This window comes from Dermacentor andersoni, chromosome 10, assembly GCF_023375885.2.
Source record: "Dermacentor andersoni chromosome 10, qqDerAnde1_hic_scaffold, whole genome shotgun sequence".
In the NCBI taxonomy this organism is placed as follows: domain Eukaryota; kingdom Metazoa; phylum Arthropoda; class Arachnida; order Ixodida; family Ixodidae; genus Dermacentor; species Dermacentor andersoni.
This window is the reverse complement of record NC_092823.1, coordinates 9,992,612-10,012,667: the sequence shown is the minus strand read 5'-3', so window position 1 is coordinate 10,012,667 and position 20,056 is coordinate 9,992,612. Positions and strand designations below refer to the sequence as shown.

Sequence of the window (20,056 nt, the reverse complement as noted above, 5' to 3'; positions counted from 1 at the left end):
GGCCGAGATTTTGCAGTCAATTGGTTAAATGTCAAAGATTGGTTGCCTAGACCATTCTGCTACCCTGACAGCCTCAGTTATACGTTTTTATTGCCTCACAAGGATTCACTTTTTGCTTAAAAGTTTCAATCAGCAGAGCAGTGAGAAGAAACGGAAAACACTGAAACCTTGTGTGTTGTAAATATTTTTGCTCATTTGTAAAGATACGATTACCTGACCAGATCTGTTGCTTCACTGTCTGCAATCATAGTAAATTCCTTATATGAGCGTCAAAATGACATGCTACAGGTCTGCAAGCGCAGATAAAAAGTGGTTTGTAAATACGTCCAGACTTTATCAGGTAATGTCTGCAGTTTACAGGTCTTACGGCACGCATAGGGTGATTGCTGACCTCGAGGACGGCGGTCGCATTTTCAGGGAGGCGATATGCAAGGCGCCCGTGTGCCAAGAAGCCGAAGTGGTCGAAATTATTTCGAAGCCCCCACTAGCTCCTAACACCCAAAGCCAGCTCACGAATTATGCGCACAGACAAAACGCATTTGAATCTCGATACAGTGCGAACAGGGCCCGTAAAATCTCACAGGAGTAATGATTTGGGCTGACATAACACTGTTTTCATGATAAAGATTCATTCTTTGACGCTCGCAGAAAGCGCACGGGCTCACTTTCACTTCGGTGGTAGAGATGCAGCCGACACGAGGCTGGCGAGGCGCTCATTTCGGCTGCGTGCTTACCCCGCCTTGGTCAACAGCGCCGCCCCGCGGCATCGGTGCGCTGTGGGGTAACGTTTGCGCCGCCGGTATTCACACCTCCCCTTCTAGCCACCCTACCGGCGGTACGTTCTGGCGTTTGTTTTCGCGGCCGTGCGGTCTCTTTAGTATGACGTGCGTCGTCTACGTGGTAAACGGTTCAGTGAGACGTGCTGAAGTGGTTTAAGGCGTCATGGCCGGAATTTCTGCTGGCGTTGAGGTGGACGGAACACGCAGCGCGATGTGTGCGCGCATATTTGAGCCTACAATCAGCCTGTGTATTTCTGAATGTTCCTGAGCCTACAATCAACTGTGAGTTTCTGAATGTTCCAATAAGTAATGTGACCTTATTGCAGTATTATCCTCTATTTCTAAGCTGCGGTTTAGGAGCCACGAAACATACGCGACGATCGTAACAGCGTGGGTACCGTTCTGCTACGATAGGAGCTGTGATGTTATACTTTGACAAGCGTTTAAACTGTTCGCTGCAGGTTACATCGCGTGGCTACTTTGTTCGATGGATGAGGTTTCCGCCCCTGAATAAAATAGTTTTGGCATGTAATAGCAGCATACCTTACAGTCTGAATTAAGCTTGTCTAGCAAAGGGACTGTTTGCGAACTGCGCGAGCGTCCTAAGCAGTGGTAGGTGCTCGAATACAGATATCTTTGTACTATATACCGCATGGTCCAAGCATAGGGCATCAGCGGTTATATATTATACGAAGCATATTACTAGAGCTCAACCCAGCTCCTCAGGCGCGGCGGTGTCGCCTTCAATGACCTTTGACCCCATGCCATACCACGTGACACCGTGACGTCACGACAGAGGAGAAACGGGGCTCCAAGTCGCGCCGTCGCGGGCTTGTTTCTAGGTGGCTTTGGCTCAACTCTTGCAAGATGGGCTGGGTGGGAATCGAACCAGGGTCTCCGGAGTGTGAGACGGAGACGCTACCACTGAGCCACGAGTACGATGCTTCAAAGCGGTACAAAAGCGCCTCTAGTGAATGCGGTGTTGCCTTAGAAACGAGCTGTTTCTAAGGCTCAGGCGTGCGTCGCTTGCTCAGGCGCACATTTCGTTGCCGCGCCGAACGCTGCGTTGCTCGACGCTCGCCGCGTCCAATTCGGGGCGCGTAGTCGCTGCGCCGTAGCCCATTGTCTTACACCCCTTGGCGGGTCGACGGGAACGCTTTCGCGTTCCACTCTTGAAGGCGAAGCAGAGTAACGCACGAGTTGTTTCTTCGTCTAGCCGAACCAAATATAGCCAAGCAACAGCAGTTCACCAGGCTAAACAGTGGTTTAACAACTAAAATAAAGGCTAGTATGCTTCGCATCCTGGGCTTAACCTAAGCTAAGCCACAGCCATTTTTTATAAACGTCGTGCGGCGTGACTATGCGAGATCGTATTGCGGCGTTAGCCCGTTTTCTCTTGCTTTTTCAAGAAAGGGGATGATAACCGAATTTTTTTTTTCGGTTGTGTTCGTTCCGTTCTCTACAACGCACTCACACGTATTACGGAAATCTTGTCCTCAAAAATAGGCATCACATTCTTTTTATGCGATCCCTCATATATTATGGCTGTATACAGGCCAAAAAGGCAATGCCGAAGCGCACAGCTTACATATGTGTCGTGCTGGTTCACCAAACGCAGTGATCGCTGTGCTGAGCAGCGCCATCGGCCTCATGCAGGAAGGCTAGCGTAGACATATGGTAATTTGAAGCCTACTAGACTTGAAATGCGCGAGAACGATGCCGGTGCATCACAAATATTTGATAGCGCCTGCCGCTTAGATTTTTCGTGGTTGCCTTAGGTGGGCCGTGCACGAGCATGCGCTCTTATGCTTTATACTCCCTACGCCAAGCGATCAGATAGTGAACAGATTTACCACTTCATGCTGCTAATACAGAGACACCGGTTTTCTTTGTATAATTAAAACCGATATAAGCAAAATATATCTTAAAAGCACTTCTTGTTGGGCTAGTTGGTAGCTGTTCATTATAAAATATGAAGACGCCAAATAAACCGACACACACAAGAGAAGACAACGGGACAGGGCGCCCTGTCCCGTTCTCTGCTCTTGTGTGTGTCGGTTTATTTGGCGTCTTGATATTTTATAATGATAAGCAAAATAGTTCACAACACATACACACACCGTGACTGATAATGTGCGTACACCGCGGCTGATAAAGCACGTCACATTTTTGCGCCCCCAAGAGATATTTCCGCCTACTGCAGTTACCGATGCACCGAAAGGCTTAACTGACGACCTTATATGAACGGACATGGCGTAAATTTCACAAAGTACCATCTAAAACATCTCGAAATCGTTCCGCAGCAAGCGACAGCAATACTTTAAGCAGCGCCACGCCGGATCACCCAAGCCAGAGAGGAGGAAAGGCTCTCCGCGCGCCCTATCCTCCTCGCCCGATGAAAAGGTCTATAGTTCTATGCAGATGGATAAGGCACTAAAGAGTGATAACGGCTTATAATGATCCGAACATAATCAGTGCGCATGCCCCGTCTGCCGCTGCCACCTGCAGTAGTTTTCTTGAGTCATGATTCACCTTGCGCCGCCGTTCGCAGCAATTCGTGTTGCTGTATCACTGTCGTTTATACTGGTAGGATCAGAATTCATAACATTCATAATGACACCGGGCTGCGTGGAGATAAGTGGCACAATGCTTACGCGTTGCGACATCTATTCTGTTATTTTTTTTGGGGGGGGGGGGGGGGCTCTGCTTGCAGTTTTTGGTCCGTGCAACCTCTGCTGACAAAAACATCCAGCATGCAAGCAGTTCTCAAGACGCTCAATTAGTACACATAAGTGATGACATTGGCGGTTAGCGACTTTGCTATACTGTGCCGAGCATGCCAGTCTAATTCGCATGCCAGTCTAATTCGCATGCCAGTCTAATTTAAACTTTGCAATTGTGATGAATAATGCCAGAAACATCGTGTATTTACCTATCTATCATTCTATCATTAGCAGAGTCACTGATTCACATCAATCCTGATACGGAATCGTGTTGTGCTTCAAAGAAATCATTAACCGACGGATTTTCTTATATTCATATCTTATAACATTAAGAAAATTTGTACTATGATGGCAGAATGAAACAGATGCTGTACGGTTTAGTCGTTGCCAGATAGAAATTGCGATATATGCCTGTCATAAGGACGGGCATTTCTTTTATCTGTGAAATTTGAAGAGGTGCACACATACGCACGTACAGCTTGCCCCCTTTGTACGGCCCTTCCTTGTGCTCGTGTCGGTTTCGCTGGTTAAAGAAAACCTGCCAGGCCAGCTGCGCTTTTCCACGCTGTTGTTAATTGTTGCTTCGTTTCATGTTTGCTTTTATTTTATCAGCGCTTCATGGGATGGCCGGTGAAGTGTTACTCTCCTATAGCGATTTCCTCCCAAGCTCTTAGCGGGATGTGGACAGAAATTGCAATTTTAATGTTGTTATATAACTCTTTAGCATAGTGCTATATATGCATTGTTGTATACATGAATGCAGCTTTTTGCGCACAAGACATGGGCAAAGAAGAGGCTGAGACACACAAGCACAGACTTACAACAGTGTTTTATGTTGAAGAAAGTGACCGCATATATTACAGAATCTGTGACACATCACATGTGCACCGTCCGCACAAAATTCCTATCTCTACGCAAAAAGGATAGCTCCTTGCTGGAAAGGGCGATAAACAATTTTGACACACAGATGTCACCACACCTGTCAATCCATTCCACTTCGATGATTTCTTAGGTTAACTGATTGCGATTTTTGCTGACAATTGAGCATGAACTACATAGCAGTTTACATGTGACCGTATTTGTGGCGTCCGCCTGACTACACATACAATTTCTACAGTCGGCATCCAAAAATCCCCCTCTCATTTTGTCACATTGTGGCGATTCTGCCGTAGCCTGTCACTAAGACATCGTCCGCTCTGAACAACAAAGTTGAACCTAAAACAAAAATTTGGGTCAGTTAAAAAAATGCCATGTAGAATGACAACACACACACAGCGGTGGGATCAGTGCTACAATTGCTCAAATCTGCTACATTCCATTAAAGCTTCTCCAGGATGAGCAGCGCCACGCAATCTCTGATGCCACGGCGAAGATGCGTTGTGGTGGCCACCAGGTGGCGGTCGCTACAACCTAATGCGAAGAGTGTCGTGAAATCGGCCATTCATAAGGCAGAATGAGCTGAAGAGTCACTTAGCTTATCTAATTGAGTACCACGTGCCATACGTGCTCATGCATCATGGAGGAAGGAACCTCCATGTCACCCGTATGGCTGCTGCGCCATTAAGCTCCATGTGCCATAATAACTGGTTGTGCGTAGTTTAGGATAAAAGTCTGTCGCGCCTAGTAGTGCATGCTCGGTCCATTATGCGTTGGTGGTGTGTCACGCATTCGTACCTAGTACTGCCAACGTGGCCTTGGTGGGAGAGGTCATCCTGGACCGACGACGTGCCCTCCATGTGTTCGGCACAGCACCTGTGTCATGGTGCACTCAGCAAGCTGAAACTTACTCCCTGGCTTGTTATCAGCTGCTTTGCTGTGTTGCATTTATCTGTGTGTGCTTGTAACGCAGCGGACTTGTAGCTCGGCCATTTTACTAGCTGCAGGACTTTACTACGGAAGTGAAATCGCTCTATTGGCTATTAGCATTCCGTGTGACTGTATTGCCGCGAGTTTCTTCGTGCCTTTATGAGGGTTGATTTACCGCTCCGGACGCGCAGTATTTTTTTGAGTGCGCTGGTTGACTTAGTGTGGCCGCGGATTGTTATAGTTTGCTCGTGAGGGGTCGTGTGCGTCGGTTAACTTCATCGAGAACAATAAAAATGGCTGCAGAGTACCGGCGCGCACCAATGCTAATGTTCAGGAATAGTGTCCAGCCAATAACCATTCAAAATTATTGTTGACTGGTACAACATCAGCTCCAAAGCTCTTTACCATTACCACCAGTGCACATAGAAAGGAGCTTAATAACGTAGTGGTTTGAATCAGTGATATGACTGACCCGTCGCGTGTGTCCACATTTAGTCTCACTTTAACCCTTTCAGGGTCGATTTTTTTTTACCACATGCGACCGTTCAGGGTCGATTGTTCTTATTGCTGATTCCAATTATTCTTAGGGACCTATTTCGAAAAAAATTGACCGTAATTTTTCTGGGGTGACCGTACGGTGAGAAAAAAATATTTTGCATTGGTATATATGTACTATTCATTCATGAATAACAACAATAAAAAAGGAAATAAACTTATCAGAATTAAAAATTCGATGCATTGTTATACACATTACCTAGTTCAAGGCTTTGAAAATGCGCACACGAGAATATTTCTCAGGTTTCAAATGTTCTTACTCTTGCACTAATATGTATGTCCATAGCATAATCAAACTGCATAGGTGCGAGCACTCAAGAAAACTATGTGGTTGTGTGCCGGTCAAAAAAGCAAAATGTGTGACAAACTTCCGCTAATATTCATCTTATCACCAACCAGTGGCAATTAGTTTTCGCGAGTCTCCAAAAAGAAAACAAATGGAAATGCATGCACGGCGGCATCCTTCCTAGGCACAGCCCTGTGAGCATTAAACGAGCGAGAAACAAGCGGTCGCCCTATAAGCGATTAGTAGCAAGATAAGTATCAGTTTTGCAAGCGCAAGAAGCCGAAACTGCACGCAGCACAAAAGCCAAACCGCCGCCCGTGCGCGCCAATGCACGGGCGGTAGTACATAGATGCGCCGGAGCAAACTAGCTCTACAACAAAGCATGCAACGAAAACCGAGAGCACGAGGCACTCGAAAAAACTTCCCCGTATTCCCACATAGTGGCAGCACACGGCAGAAAAGAAAAAGTTAATTGGCGCGCTTTTTAAACGTACTGACGGCGCGATAAATATACGGCACCAACCATTTTGAACTTGTTCGAGGCGCCTTATATTTATGTCATTGACCCTGAAAGGATTAATTGGCTGTGCTGTACGGGCAAGCTAAATCTACAGCTAAGTAGGTTGAGCTTACCATTGAGGCAAGGATTCCAGGAGAAGGTAAATACGTCATTGCGGCCTTGATAATGAAGTACAAAAAAATATAATGAAGACACAAAAATGCATATGCCGCACATACAGGACACACTTATCAATGTATTTATTTATAGACACAAACAACAAAATTACACACAATAGAACGTTTCATCCATGTGTTCTCTCAAGTCCAACTTCATTATCGAGGCTGCAATGACGTATTTACCTTCTGGAATCCTCGCCACAATGGAAAACTCAACATACTTAGCGGTAGACTTAGGTTGCCAGTAACCGCACACTCAATTAAATTGAGGCTATACATGCACATGCGCAATGGGCCAGTCATATCACTGCTTCAAACCATTACATTATTGAGCTGCTTTCTATGTGCACTGGTGGGAATGGCCAAGAGTTTTGTAGCTGATTTTGTTGCAGTCAACAATAATTGTGAATGGTTATTTGCTGGAGGCTATTTGTGTGCATCAAGAATGGTTCCAGAGTACATTGAAGAGCTGGCAGACTAACTCGGCGCTGTCCAGAGGGCCTGTGTGACGGCAGAGAGGCTCGGCCTCTGCCCCGACGTGGTAGCGGCCCGCATCAGGACCTAAATAAAGTTCTTCACACCATCATACCACACTGGCGCGCACCATTGCTATTATTCTCGAGGAAGATAATCAATGTACATAACCACTCACAAACTAATTACTACCATTCGCGGCCACACTGAGTCAACCAGCGCACATGGATAAAAAAGAAAAGTACTGCGCGACTGCAATGGTAAAGCGAGTCACATAAAGGCACAAAAAAAAAAAAAACTCATGGCATAGTCACGTGGAATGCTAATGGCCAATGAAGTGTTGGAACCTCAGTGCTGACGCCCGTTGTTGCAAATGGGTCGTAAGCCCCAAGGGTAGCGTTGGCCTGGCGGCCTGGGGCACTGGAAGCATCCGAAGGTCCCGGCAAAGCATGAGTCGACTGGTAACAGAACAACTTGTTTATTCTAACATCGCAAAAGAGCGGGCGGTCAGGTCGACCGAAGTGGAGAGACGGGAGTGCACGTTACTCAACAGAAGAAATCGGAGCCTCTCTCTCGGCGTCCGGGGGCAGCTGCTCTTATACTCTCGGAGTTGAGGGCAAGAAGGAACGTCTCGGGGTGAGACCACGTGACTCTGGGCCCGGACAGGCTGAGAGACATGTTGAGACGAGTGTAGTGACGCATCGCCAACCCGGCGCCGATCAGACCTCCTCGCTTCACACTTGGGGAGCTCCTCTCCCCGGCTGCTGCGCTTTGACAAGCGTGGCACACACACACACACGAAGACACGTGGCACTGAAACACGCCTGGACGCGCTTGGCGGGGAGGCTTTTCGGGAGCTCCGAACGGGCCAAAATGTCCGCCGCTTTGAACGAAGCTCCGGCGTCCGTTGCATCCGCGCCGGCTATACCGCGCGTTGTAGGCGAAACGTAACAGACCGCCCCGCCGGGGGAAGGAGATCCCGATGGTCAGGGGACTGCATCCGCTGTCCGGAGGGATGTCGCTTGATGATGCTCATAACCGAAGTCGGTCGTCCTTCGGCGTTTCTTGAGCGCAGCGCACATAGAAGGCCTCGTTCTCTCGTTCAGGTTCACACAGGACACTGCAAAGTGACTTCGGGAGAGTTGACATTTTTGTTCTCGTTTCCGGCAAGCGTTAGAACCACGCCGAAAGTCAACCGCTCAGTCAGCAAGCACGGCACAACCCTCACTAAGCCCTGCCAGGCTCTTTCCCCTTTTATACTACTGCCTAGTTCCTTACAGTAGTTTAGCAGCACTCAGAACGCGTCCACAAATCGGAAAATTGCACTAGAAAGCACATCATCACTTTGAAACACTACACAAAAGCAATAGGTTAAAAAAATCCTGCCTCAGGAAGAAAAACATCAGTAACAAACAATTTTGAGGCTGATTCCCACGTTAGGGGCTTCGACTTAAGCCATCGGCGTTACCGTTGAGACTCCCCTTTTTGTAACGCACCTCAAAGGAGTATTGTTGCAAAGCGAGGCTCCAGCGCAGGAGGCGGCCATTTGTGGAAGAGATAGTCTGCAGCCATTGGAGGGGGCAGTGATCCGTCTCGAAGCATGCGAAGCGGAGATCGTAGCGAGCGACCGTACACTAGCTCAGCTGGCGAAAACCCCGTAGCCGCATGCGGCGCGGTCCGTAATGCAAACATCACCCCAGGCAGACACAGCTCCCAGTCAGTTTGTTGTGCAAACCACAATGCACTCAACACGCGCTTCATGACGGAGTGGAGCTTCTCAACGGAATTCAACTGTGGGTGGTACACTGAGCTGTGTAACAGCTTTACCCCGCACCTTTTGAGAAAGGCTGTCGTCAAAGCGCTCGTAAACACCGTGCCCTGATCTGACTGGATTTCCGCAGGAAAACCAACTCGCGCAAATATAGACAGTAGTGCATTGACTATCTCAACTGAGCTGAGTTCTTTAAGCGGCACTGCTTCAGGGAACTTTGTCGCTGGGCAGATCACAGTCAAGATGTGTCTGTACCCCGTGGCTGTTACCGGCAGAGGTCCCACTGTATCAATAACGAGCCGTCTAAAAGGCTCCGTAATGATAGGTACCAATTTCAACGGCGCCCTCGATTTGTCCCCTGGTTTGCCCACCCGCTGACAGGTGTCGCATGTCTTCACAAAGTGGTCTGCGTCCCGAAAACACCCTGGCCAATAGTACTCTTGCAAGAGACGGTCCTTAGTTTTCTTAACTCCTAGGTGTCCGGACCACGAACCCCCATGCGACAAGCGCAACAGATCCTGACGATAGCATTGAGGCACGATCAGCTGATCGAACTCCACTCCCCTGCGGTCTAGATACTTCCGGTACAGGACCCCACCTCTTTCCACAAAGCGAGCATTTTTCTTGGCGATACCTTCCTTGACAATGCAGCGGATGTTTTCTAGGCTGCCATCCTTCTTTTGCTCGGCTATCAAAGCCGACCGGCTGACTTTTAGCAACCTATTAAGTCCATCTGACGTAGGCGCGATGAGCAAATCTGCAGATAGCTCTTCTAGCTTTCCCGTGTCGGGCATTTCCTCTCCAGTATCTGGTGCCTTCAACGCTACAGGCTCAATTTTATTCAGTTCGGGCGTGCTCTGAATATCAGCTTGCTGCGCCTCTGACCCTTTCTCATCGTACGACAACGTCGGCCCCGCAACTACCGCCTTTGCAGCGAGCTCCCGAACCTTCGATCTGGTTAAGGCCTGAACGCTAGCCTCACCAAACAAAAGCCCCTTCTCGCGCAGGAGGTGATCGGACCTGTTCGAAAATAGGTACGGGTACTGGGGGGGCAGCATAGATGACACTGCGGCCTCCGTCTCAAGCGCTCCGAAAGGTCCTTCAATAAGCACTTTTGCTACGGGCAGACACACGCTATGAGCTTCCACGGCTTGCTTGATCCATGCGCACTCGCCCGTGAACATATCGGGTTCTACGTAAGAGGGGTGAACTACATCCATCGTAGCTGCGGAATCGCGAAGCACTCGGCACTCTTTCCCGTTTACGAGGAGGTCTCGCATGTAAGGCTCGAGAAGCTTCATGTTCTCGTCAGTGCTGCATAATGACAAAAACACGACTTTTGTTTTTGTTTCTGGACACTGCGCCGAAAAGTGACCCGGCTTCTGACACGTATAACACACGCGCACTTGCCTCGTCTCGAACCGCTTTCTGCGTTCGGCTTCGGCTGCCGCCGTCTCCTTACGTTCGGTCGGACTGCTTTCACTCGCATCCGCACTACGTCTGTCCCCCTTTGCTCTCATGGGCGTGAACTTCGGCCTCTCAAACTTGGAGCCAAATTCACCCTTTTGACCGTCCTTAGCTCCGCGAGCCCGACGCGTCACAAACTCCTCGGCTAGCTCAGCGGCTCTAGCCACCGTACTAACGTCTGGCCTATCCAAGACCCAGTACCGCACGTTCTCAGGTAACCGACTATAAAACTGTTCCAGCCCGAAACACTGCAGAACTTTCTCGTGATCACCCAACGCTTTCTCTTCTTTGAGCCACTCCTGCATGTTTGACATAAGCCTGTAGGCAAACTCTGTATATGACTCACTTTTACCTTTCTCATTTTCCCGAAACTTCCGACGGAACGCCTCCGCTGACAGCCTGTACTTTTTTAGCAGACTCGATTTCACTTTGTCGAAATCCTCGGCCTCCTCTCTCTCCAAGCGAGCGACTACGTCGGCCGCCTCGCCGGGTAGCAAAGTGAGCAAGCGCTGTGGCCACGTTTCCCGAGAGAACCCCTGCTTCTCGCACGTTCGCTCAAAGTTAACCAGGAACAAACCAATGTCCTCTCCAAGCTTAAACGGCCGCATCAGGTCAGTCATTTTGAACAATACTCGTTCTCCTGCACCGTGTGCCTGACTTCCATTACGAGCGCGTTCCATCTCTACCTCGAGACGCTTCATTTCCAAAGCGTGTTGACGGTCGCGCTCTTTTTCTTGTTGCTCTCGCTCTATCTGTTCTTTACGTTCACGCTCCTGTCTCTCTTTCTGTTCTTTAAGTTCGCGCTCCTGTCTTTTTGCCGTCTCCCTCTCCTCAATGGTCTCAAGGCATTCCGACAGCTCGTCATCCTCAGCTTCTAACTCAAGAATAGCCCTTAGCAGTTCTGGTTTTCTGAGTTTGTCTGAGACATCCAGACCCAACTCTCTTGCAAGCTCCAGCAATTTCGGTTTGCGCAACGACTTCAAATCCATGGCTGCTCTGAATGCTGCTTTCTCTACTGCCTACTATTGTCTTGCCGCAAACTAACCCGGCAGCAACGACAACCACAATTACCAGCTCTGTTTCTGACACTAACAAAAGCCTGGCAAAACTCAGAAGAAGAAAGTCCCGCACTCACCAAACCTCGCAGCCAAGAATTCAGCGCAGTCGTTCCGCTGCAGGCAACCAGTCATCACACAGGGCTCGTTGCACTGCTCCCGGATGGTCGTTGTGCTGCTCAGCATACAGTCAACCGCATATCTTCGCTGCTGGCCTCCGTTGTCGCGATCTCACCGCTGGCAACCAGCTGTTTGATATCGCACCGCTGGCACGAGTTGTTGGAACCTCAGTGCTGACGCCCGTTGTTGCAAATGGGTCGTAAGCCCCAAGGGTAGCGTTGGCCTGGCGGCCTGGGGCACTGGAAGCATCCGAAGGTCCCGGCAAAGCATGAGTCGACTGGTAACAGAACAACTGGTTTATTCTAACATCGCAAAAGAGCGGGCGGTCAGGTCGACCGAAGTGGAGAGACGGGAGTGCACGTTACTCAACAGAAGAAATCGGAGCCTCTCTCTCGGCGTCCGGGGGCAGCTGCTCTTATACTCTCGGAGTTGAGGGCAAGAAGGAACGTCTCGGGGTGAGACCACGTGACTCTGGGCCCGGACAGGCTGAGAGACATGTTGAGACGAGTGTAGTGACGCATCGCCAACCCGGCGCCGATCAGACCTCCTCGCTTCACACTTGGGGAGCTCCTCTCCCCGGCTGCTGCGCTTTGACAAGCGTGGCACACACACACACACACGCACACACGAAGACACGTGGCACTGAAACACGCCTGGACGCGCTTGGCGGGGAGGCTTTTCGGGAGCTCCGAACGGGCCAAAATGTCCGCCGCTTTGAACGAAGCTCCGGCGTCCGTTGCATCCGCGCCGGCTATACCGCGCGTTGTAGGCGAAACGTAACAGAAGTAATTTCCTTTTGTCCTAAAGTTGTTCAGGTAATCCAAATGGCCGAGCTACAAGTTCGCTGCGTTATGAGCACACACAGATAAATGCAATACAGCAAAGCAGCTGATAACAAGCCAGAAAGTTTCAGTTTGCTGAGTGCACCATGATACAGCTGCCGTGCCAAACGCATGCTGTGCACGTCGTTTGTTAACGAACTCCTCTCCCACCAAGGCCACATCGCCAGTACGAAGTATGAATGCGTGACGCACCACCATCGCATAATGGATCTAGCACGCCCTACTAGGCCCGAGAGAACATCCTAAACTACGCACAACCCGTTATTATGATGCATATAACTTAATGGCAGAGCACTCATATGCGCGATATGGAGGTTACTGAAAGCTGATGAAGTCAATGTGATGCATATATGTAGCTGCCTGCACGTTGCAGCGCGAACTGGCACATGTGAAGCACATGCTGTAAAATTGTCTTTTGGCCTGGCATAGGTATGCCGTGCGCGAACTGTGACAACATTTACCTGAACAAAAGATGCATTTTAGAAAAGTGCTTGATGCAGCATGTGTGTGATGCGAAAACAAAAAATGTCGCTTGCAATGCACTTGCAGAGAACATGGCAGCCTCTAACCATGATATTGGCCTTGCATAAGGCTTTCATTATCACCAAGAATCTGGATTTCACGTCAGTATCCTGGGTGCTTCCTATCACTCTACACAAAAGGCTGAATTGCAGCAACGGCATTATTCCGTATCCGTACACAAGATGCCCATAGGTCGAATTTCTAGCACTTAAGTGTTTGCAAACAAAGCTTCCGTACAAATGAGTGGGAGCTCTTATCAGTCATATGCTATCAAATATCTTTATAACCACGTTGAACGGGAGCCGAAATTCGTTACATTCATCACTGCCGTTCACTGCATTGCATGCATAATGAAGTGCACAAATTTGAACTTGCATAGAAGACGGCCTTGCAAACCAGTAGAACCGCTACATGGCCACGTGCGCTGAACAGGAAGCATCAAAAGAAATTTCGGCCAAACGCAAACGTTTGTCGCGTTCGAGCAGCAAGGGCCACACAAGGATGCCTGGTTTCTGGGGTTGCATCGGTATAGTCTCTGAGGCCACGCCTAGCTGCACTAGCCTGCACGGTGCCGCAGCTAGAGAAATTGCGCTGGCGATACTCAGCATCTGCTTATGTGCAGCTACACGCAGATGAGAAGGAACAGTGTTTGACGGCGCATTCAACGCAATTAGCTAAAAATTTTGGCATCGAATTTGTGCCGAACCCCGCGGAATGTGGCTGAGTCTGCTAAGGTCTGACATTTCTTGTTTCGGAGTCAAATCAAGTTTGGGAAATCTATCCGCAGGATAATTTCACTTCGTTGAAACAAGGTTTTAAAACGTATATATACAGAGATTTTAAAGGGGGATTTCACTTTGTTACATCCAATAATCATTATGTCCTGTTTCATTATAACGAAGTTTCACTGAAGCATAACTGGGAGTCGGCCTAGTTGGAACAGATTCATCTTAAAACTTTTTGTGCGCAAACAGTTTTCAGTTGAAGTTTCACTGTAACATGTGTTTGTTAATATCTTTTCTTATCTTCTAATTACAGGTGACAAATCTGAGCTCAAGCAACATTAGGAACAAGCTACATTGCCTGCAGGTGCATCAGCCTGTGGAACTGTCTAAGCCAGCTCCCTGAATCATTAAGTGACCAATGTGCGACAAAAGACAGTCACAAAGCAAATCTATAGAAGGTGCATTAGAAACATTTAGCTGATGTAATGGTGTTATTGATTTGATTTATTAAAAATTCTTTGAAACCTTTAGCCACTTTAGTGCTTCATTTGTGTGATTCATCACTCTTTATGTTAAGCGTGGCTTTAACATGGGTTATCACTTTTGTGACCTTGTCAATACTTCAGTAGTACTATGGTGGGTTGTTAGAAATGGGCCAGAGGCATTGGCGCTGTCGGTACAGCCAAACTTTTTTCAACATTATGAGGATTAGGAACATTCCCATTGATTTGTTCATTCAGCAAGTATCAGGAGACACTCAATTCCTTTGTAATTAATGCTATAATGGAAGGGTGTATTGTATTTCTAATTTCATGTGTGTGCCAAACATCCTTGTAAAGAAAACTTCCGTGATAGTGTTGCTGGAGTCCTTGATATTATTCCATCTGCAAATCTAGAACAATGCTGACAAGGAAATGATCTTGGATCTTCCCAGTCCATCGAATATGTGCAGTGTATGTCATTTCTACCTAGGTGACTGAAGCTCAGCAACATTTCGTTGGACAGTTGATCTGGAAGGAGACACTCTGGATTGCAATGACTGAATTTTAGCGTCTAGAGCCTACTTAAAATATAATGTTTGTGCTAGTGCTTCCCCTGACAAGTGTTCCTACTGTAAATCGACAGGTTTGGTTTGTCTTGCTGTCATTTTTGCAACTACTCCCTAGCCCAATGAACAAGAGGTGCTTTTCAAATTTTTAGAGTGCTCATGCTTGTAATTAAAAAAAATTAAATTATGGGGTTTTACGTGCCAAAACCACTTTCTGATTATGAGGCACGCCGTAGTGGAGGACTCCGGAAATTTAGACCACCTGGGGTTCTTTAACGTGCACCTAAATCTAAGTACACGGGTGTTTTCGCATTTCGCCCCCATCGAAATGCGGCCGCCGTGGCCGGGATTCGATCCCGCGACCTCGTGCTCAGCAGCCTAACACCATAGCCACTGAGCAACCACGGCGGGTATGCTTGTAATGAATGTTAAAAATTCCCGACTAGAAGTTCTGCCACTTTTTAAAGAGCTTTGAATGTTTTGTACTTGCGCTACCTTAAGACCTTAAATGACCCGAAACTTAAATTTACAAATCTTGCTCAGTGAATTGCATTACTAAATTATAGGGCTACATTACACAAATATTGACTAGAAGATATTGTACCTTGCTTTTCAAAAGTCTGTTTAGTATGTTGGGAAAACATTTTTAAGACGGTTACAAAACGTCTCGCAAAATTTCTTACAGCTGCTTTAAAACAGCTACAAGAAGTTTTGCAAAACATTTCGTAGCCGTTTCTATAAGGGCTACAAAATGTCTCGCAGAACGTCATAGCCATTTTTAATATGGCTACAAGATTTCTTGCAAAACGCCTTATATGCCTTATTTGGCGGCGCATTAGATCGTTTTCACGATGGCTACAAGATGTTTTAAGACATCCGGCAAAGTTTTGGTAAGACGTTTTCAAGAAATCTCAGATATGTTGCCAATACATATTGAAGATGTCTTGTAAACGTTTGATTTTATGCACTACTATACGGACAATAATTAAACATTTAAAGGAATGGCATGACTCACATACAAGGATATATTTGTAGATCTGCTGTGTTCGTTGAAGAAGTGTGGTACAACATTGTGCACCGAGTTTTAATGGGTTGCACTCTTGCAGACATGGCGAAATTGTCAAAAAAATGTTTTCCTTGCCTGAATCAAGTTTGCAGATTTACAGGCTGTCCCAAAACGGGGCGTTTATATCTTTATAAACGCTTATAAACGCTTTATATCTATATCGTTCACCTTGGCTAATCCAACCTGGAACGTGCATGTTACAAATGTTCTTTGACTAACAAAACATGGGGATTGCTAAGACGTCATCTTTGCTTTGTTCCTGTGCATACAAAACTGTTAGTCTATAGATCACTGGTAAGAACGAAACTCGAATATGTATCTGCCATCTGGGATCCGCATCAAGCATATCTTGCCAATGCCCTCGAGGCAGTTCAAAATCGCGCCACCAGGTGTATTCATTCCACATACTCTTTGAACGTCGGCATATCATACTTAAAAAAAAGAGCCTTCCTCATCACTTCTATCTTTTCGTTGCCGCACTGCCACCCTCTCCCACTTCCACAGGTTCTACTATTCAACGATTAATCGCCCACAATACATTGTTCCCCCAATGCGCAGGTCACGAAGCATTGACCATCCTCAGCAGGTAGCACGACCACATTCACGCACAAATACATTTTCAACCTCATTTTTCTACCGAAAATCTAAAGGCTGGAATGGCCTTTCTCATCAAATCGCTGCCGTCACCTGCTCCTCAAAATTTGTTCCAAGATGTAACAAATTTATATTTACAGAATTGAATGCATTATAACACTTGTTCATATATGTTGTATCCCCACCCCTTGTGTAACACCCCTACTATGGGGTCTTTAAGGAAATAAAATGAACGGAAATGAAATAACAAAGTTTAAGTGGCATCTGCCAAGACATCTCTATGAGTGAGCCCAGTGAGTATGCGCTGTCGCGCGTCTTTGTGGATGCAAACTGCTAGTCCTAGCGAGGCACGGCAGGCGCAGAATGTGGCACTGAGGAGGAGTCAGTGCGACAAATGCAATGCGTTGTTGACATTGTCGAACTAGCCAAGCTGCCACGCGTACGCCGCTACGTTCAAAAGGCGCTCTCGGCGTGATCGATGTGTGCAGCTACAGTGCGCAGCAGTCGGAAACACCCATCGCGCCACCGCTATGTTTGAGGGTGTTGCAGGTAAGCTCACCGCCTGTGAACAGAGCGCACGTGGTCTGGTATAGCGGAGTTTGATCGATTTTCCAATCGATCCCACTTGAAATAATATTTCCAGGTGATAAAGAAAGTGTTCGATATACGTAATAATTCGATACATCCGCGTCCGATATATCGAGGTTTGACAGTATTGTCACGTGGTGGTGACGTTGAATAACACAGTAGCAATACTGTGAAAGACAAAACTAACTTTTATTGGGCGAACCTGTGCCCACAAAAACAGGCTGCACTTATAGCACAACGATAACGGCGAACACGGTCGGCGATCGTTGAAAATCTGATCAGTGGGTCAAGCGTGTCAGCTTTTATACAGCAGTCGTCGAACGTTCCAGACTAATCGTTGGGACCCGCGTGCCTTCCACAAAGTTCTACACCATTCGCGTCACGCGATGAAATCGGATAACACAAGGTTCGGCGACAACAGACAGCGGATAGAAGCATCGATAACTTTCCAGAAACTTCGGATACATGCAGGCGCGTCCCGCGCTGTGCGATAACATATAACATTTGTTAGGCGGTCAGCAGTGGTCGCCCGATATAGATAAAGGAGTACACGTGTCAGTATAATGAAGCTGTTCTTGAAGCGGAAAGCTTTGCTAAATTGCGAATTTCCTTCATTTGAGGTTTTACAGTTTCAGCAGTAAAAACAACCCCACAATGTCCCAGAGCATTCCCAGAGCATGGTGGGTAGTATCTTCTCAGTAATTTCTTATAAATCGCAAGAAGGTCAGGTCATAGTAGCACGCTTATGAGTGCCAGTGCACATGGTGCAGATCGTGCTGAGAGCAATGCACCGACGTGGCTCATGGTGTCCAAGATATGACAGTGCTGCAAGTGACGCCATCAATGACTGCGCTTAGTGCCCGCAACTCGGTGAAGTCTTCCGATTCATTCTGGAGCGAATGTTTCCACGTATATATACATATGTGTATATAAGAGCCGTGTCAATAAGAGCAGACACAGAAACACCGTCTACTTGCACGTCAAGAAGGCTCAGATGAGTGGGCAACATCAGTAGAGGATTTGGTGGCATAGGGAGCAATGCAGCGTCACTTCGAGGCACTGCATCGTCTAGTTTTCCGGCTGGGAGCGGCGTCTGAAGGGAGTCGACGAATAGGAGCGACACGGCTGGGGAGGGCGAGACTGTCGTCGTTGAGGCGAAGGCGAACGAGAATCAGTGGCGGCATTATCGGAGCATGTGGCATAGGGACGGGAAGGGCCACCTGGGGGGCGAGAGTAGGCAGCATAAGTAGACCGGGTCGGGGAACTCCAGTGAATGCGACAATGCCGAGATATGTGCCCGATTCGATGGCAGTGAAAACAAATGGGCTTGTCGTCAGCAGTGCGCCATTCAGATGGGTTGCGGAAACGTGGTGGGTAAAAAGATGCCGGACGGGGCGGAATCGAAGAAGCCGAGTGGGTATCAGGGCGATGGGCCGAGCAGATGGTGTGAAGACCCATGTTTGCGAACTCCTGGTGGACAACTGCCTGGATCAGGGAAACTGTGACTGCAGGTGCGCTGGAGCGGCTGGAGTCGAAGGCAGCCGGATAGGCGGCCTAGATCTCACGCCGGACGATCCTGGTAACATCGCCAGTGTTGTTGGGACGAGGAGCATCGGCACAGGAAGATGTCGCTGGGGTGTTGGGCAGATGGGCAAACTGCTGGTCGATACGTCGGCTTTTAGCGAGTTCCAGGCGGCGGCACTCTTTTATAACTGCATCCACTGTCGCCACATTGTTGAAAACGAGCAAGTTGAAGGCGTCATCGGCAATGCCTTTGAGGATGTGGGAAACGTTGTCTGACTCAGTCATGTGTGCGTCAACTTTGCGGCACAGAGTCAAGACGTCCTGAATGTACGTGACGTAGGGCTCTGTTGACGTCTGCACATGGCCGAAAAGCGCCTTCTGCGCGGCAAGTTGGTAACCGGGTTGCCGAACAAGACTCGGAGCTTTTGCTTAAGCGAATCCTAACTGGTGAGCTCATCTTTGTGCGTCCTAAACCAAGCTCGAGGTGTGCCACCGAGATAAAAAGACTACGTTGGCGAGCATAATAATAGGGTCCCACTGGTTATTGCGGTTGACGTGTTCGTACAGGCTGATCCAGTCCTCGACGTCTTCCCCATCTTTGCTCGAGAACACGCCAGGATCATGGGGAGCAGGCAGCGGGGAGAGCGATGTAGGTCGTCGAAGTGGCAGCAGGTGTCGGAGCCGGCGGAGTCGAGTTGTCGTCGCCGGGAGCCATGAAGGAAGACTCGATGTACCGTCCACTGCGAAGCTCCGTGACGAGGTACAGGGAACGTCCGCTTCCACCAGATATATGTTACGGAGGAAGACACAGACGAAAAGCTACGTGCTCGGCAAGGTGCGCTGCAGTGACCATAGGATGGTAAAAACTTGAATTAGCCTAGACTTGAGGAGGGAACGGAAGAAACTGGTACATAAGAAGCCGATCAATGAGTTTGCGGTAAGAGGGAAAACAGAGGAATTCCAAATCAAGCTACAGAACAGGTATTCGGTTTTAACTCAGGAAGAGGACCTTAGTGTTGAAGCAATGAACGACAATCTTATGAGCATCATTATGGAGTGTGCAATAGAAGTCGGTGGTAACTCCGTTATACAGGATTCCAGTAAGCTATCGCAGGAGATGAAAGATCTGATCAAGAAACGCCAATGTATGAAAGCCTCTAACCCTATAGCTAGAATAGAACTGGCAGAACTTTCCAAGTTAATCAACAAGCGTAGGACAGCTGACATAAGGAAGTATAATATGGATAGAATTGAACATGCTCTCAGGAACGGAGGAAGCTTAAAAGCAGTGAAGAATAAACTAGGAATAGGCAAGAATCAGATGTATCCGTTAAGAGACCAAGCCGGCAATATCATTACTAGTATGGATGAGACAGTTCAAGTGGCTGAGGAGTTCTATAGAGACTTACACAGTACCAGTGGCACCCACGACG

At 48.0% G+C, this 20,056-nt stretch overlaps 1 long non-coding RNA gene across 1 annotated transcript; it reads left to right on the top strand.

The window, feature by feature from the left end:
- The first annotated feature begins 810 nt into the window (after window positions 1-810).
- Window positions 811-14,333, top strand: LOC140213502 (uncharacterized). Its single transcript, XR_011890353.1, has 2 exons — window positions 811-1,061; window positions 14,117-14,333. It is a non-coding gene; the product is annotated as an uncharacterized lncRNA (long non-coding RNA).
- Window positions 14,334-20,056: the final 5,723 nt, after the last annotated feature.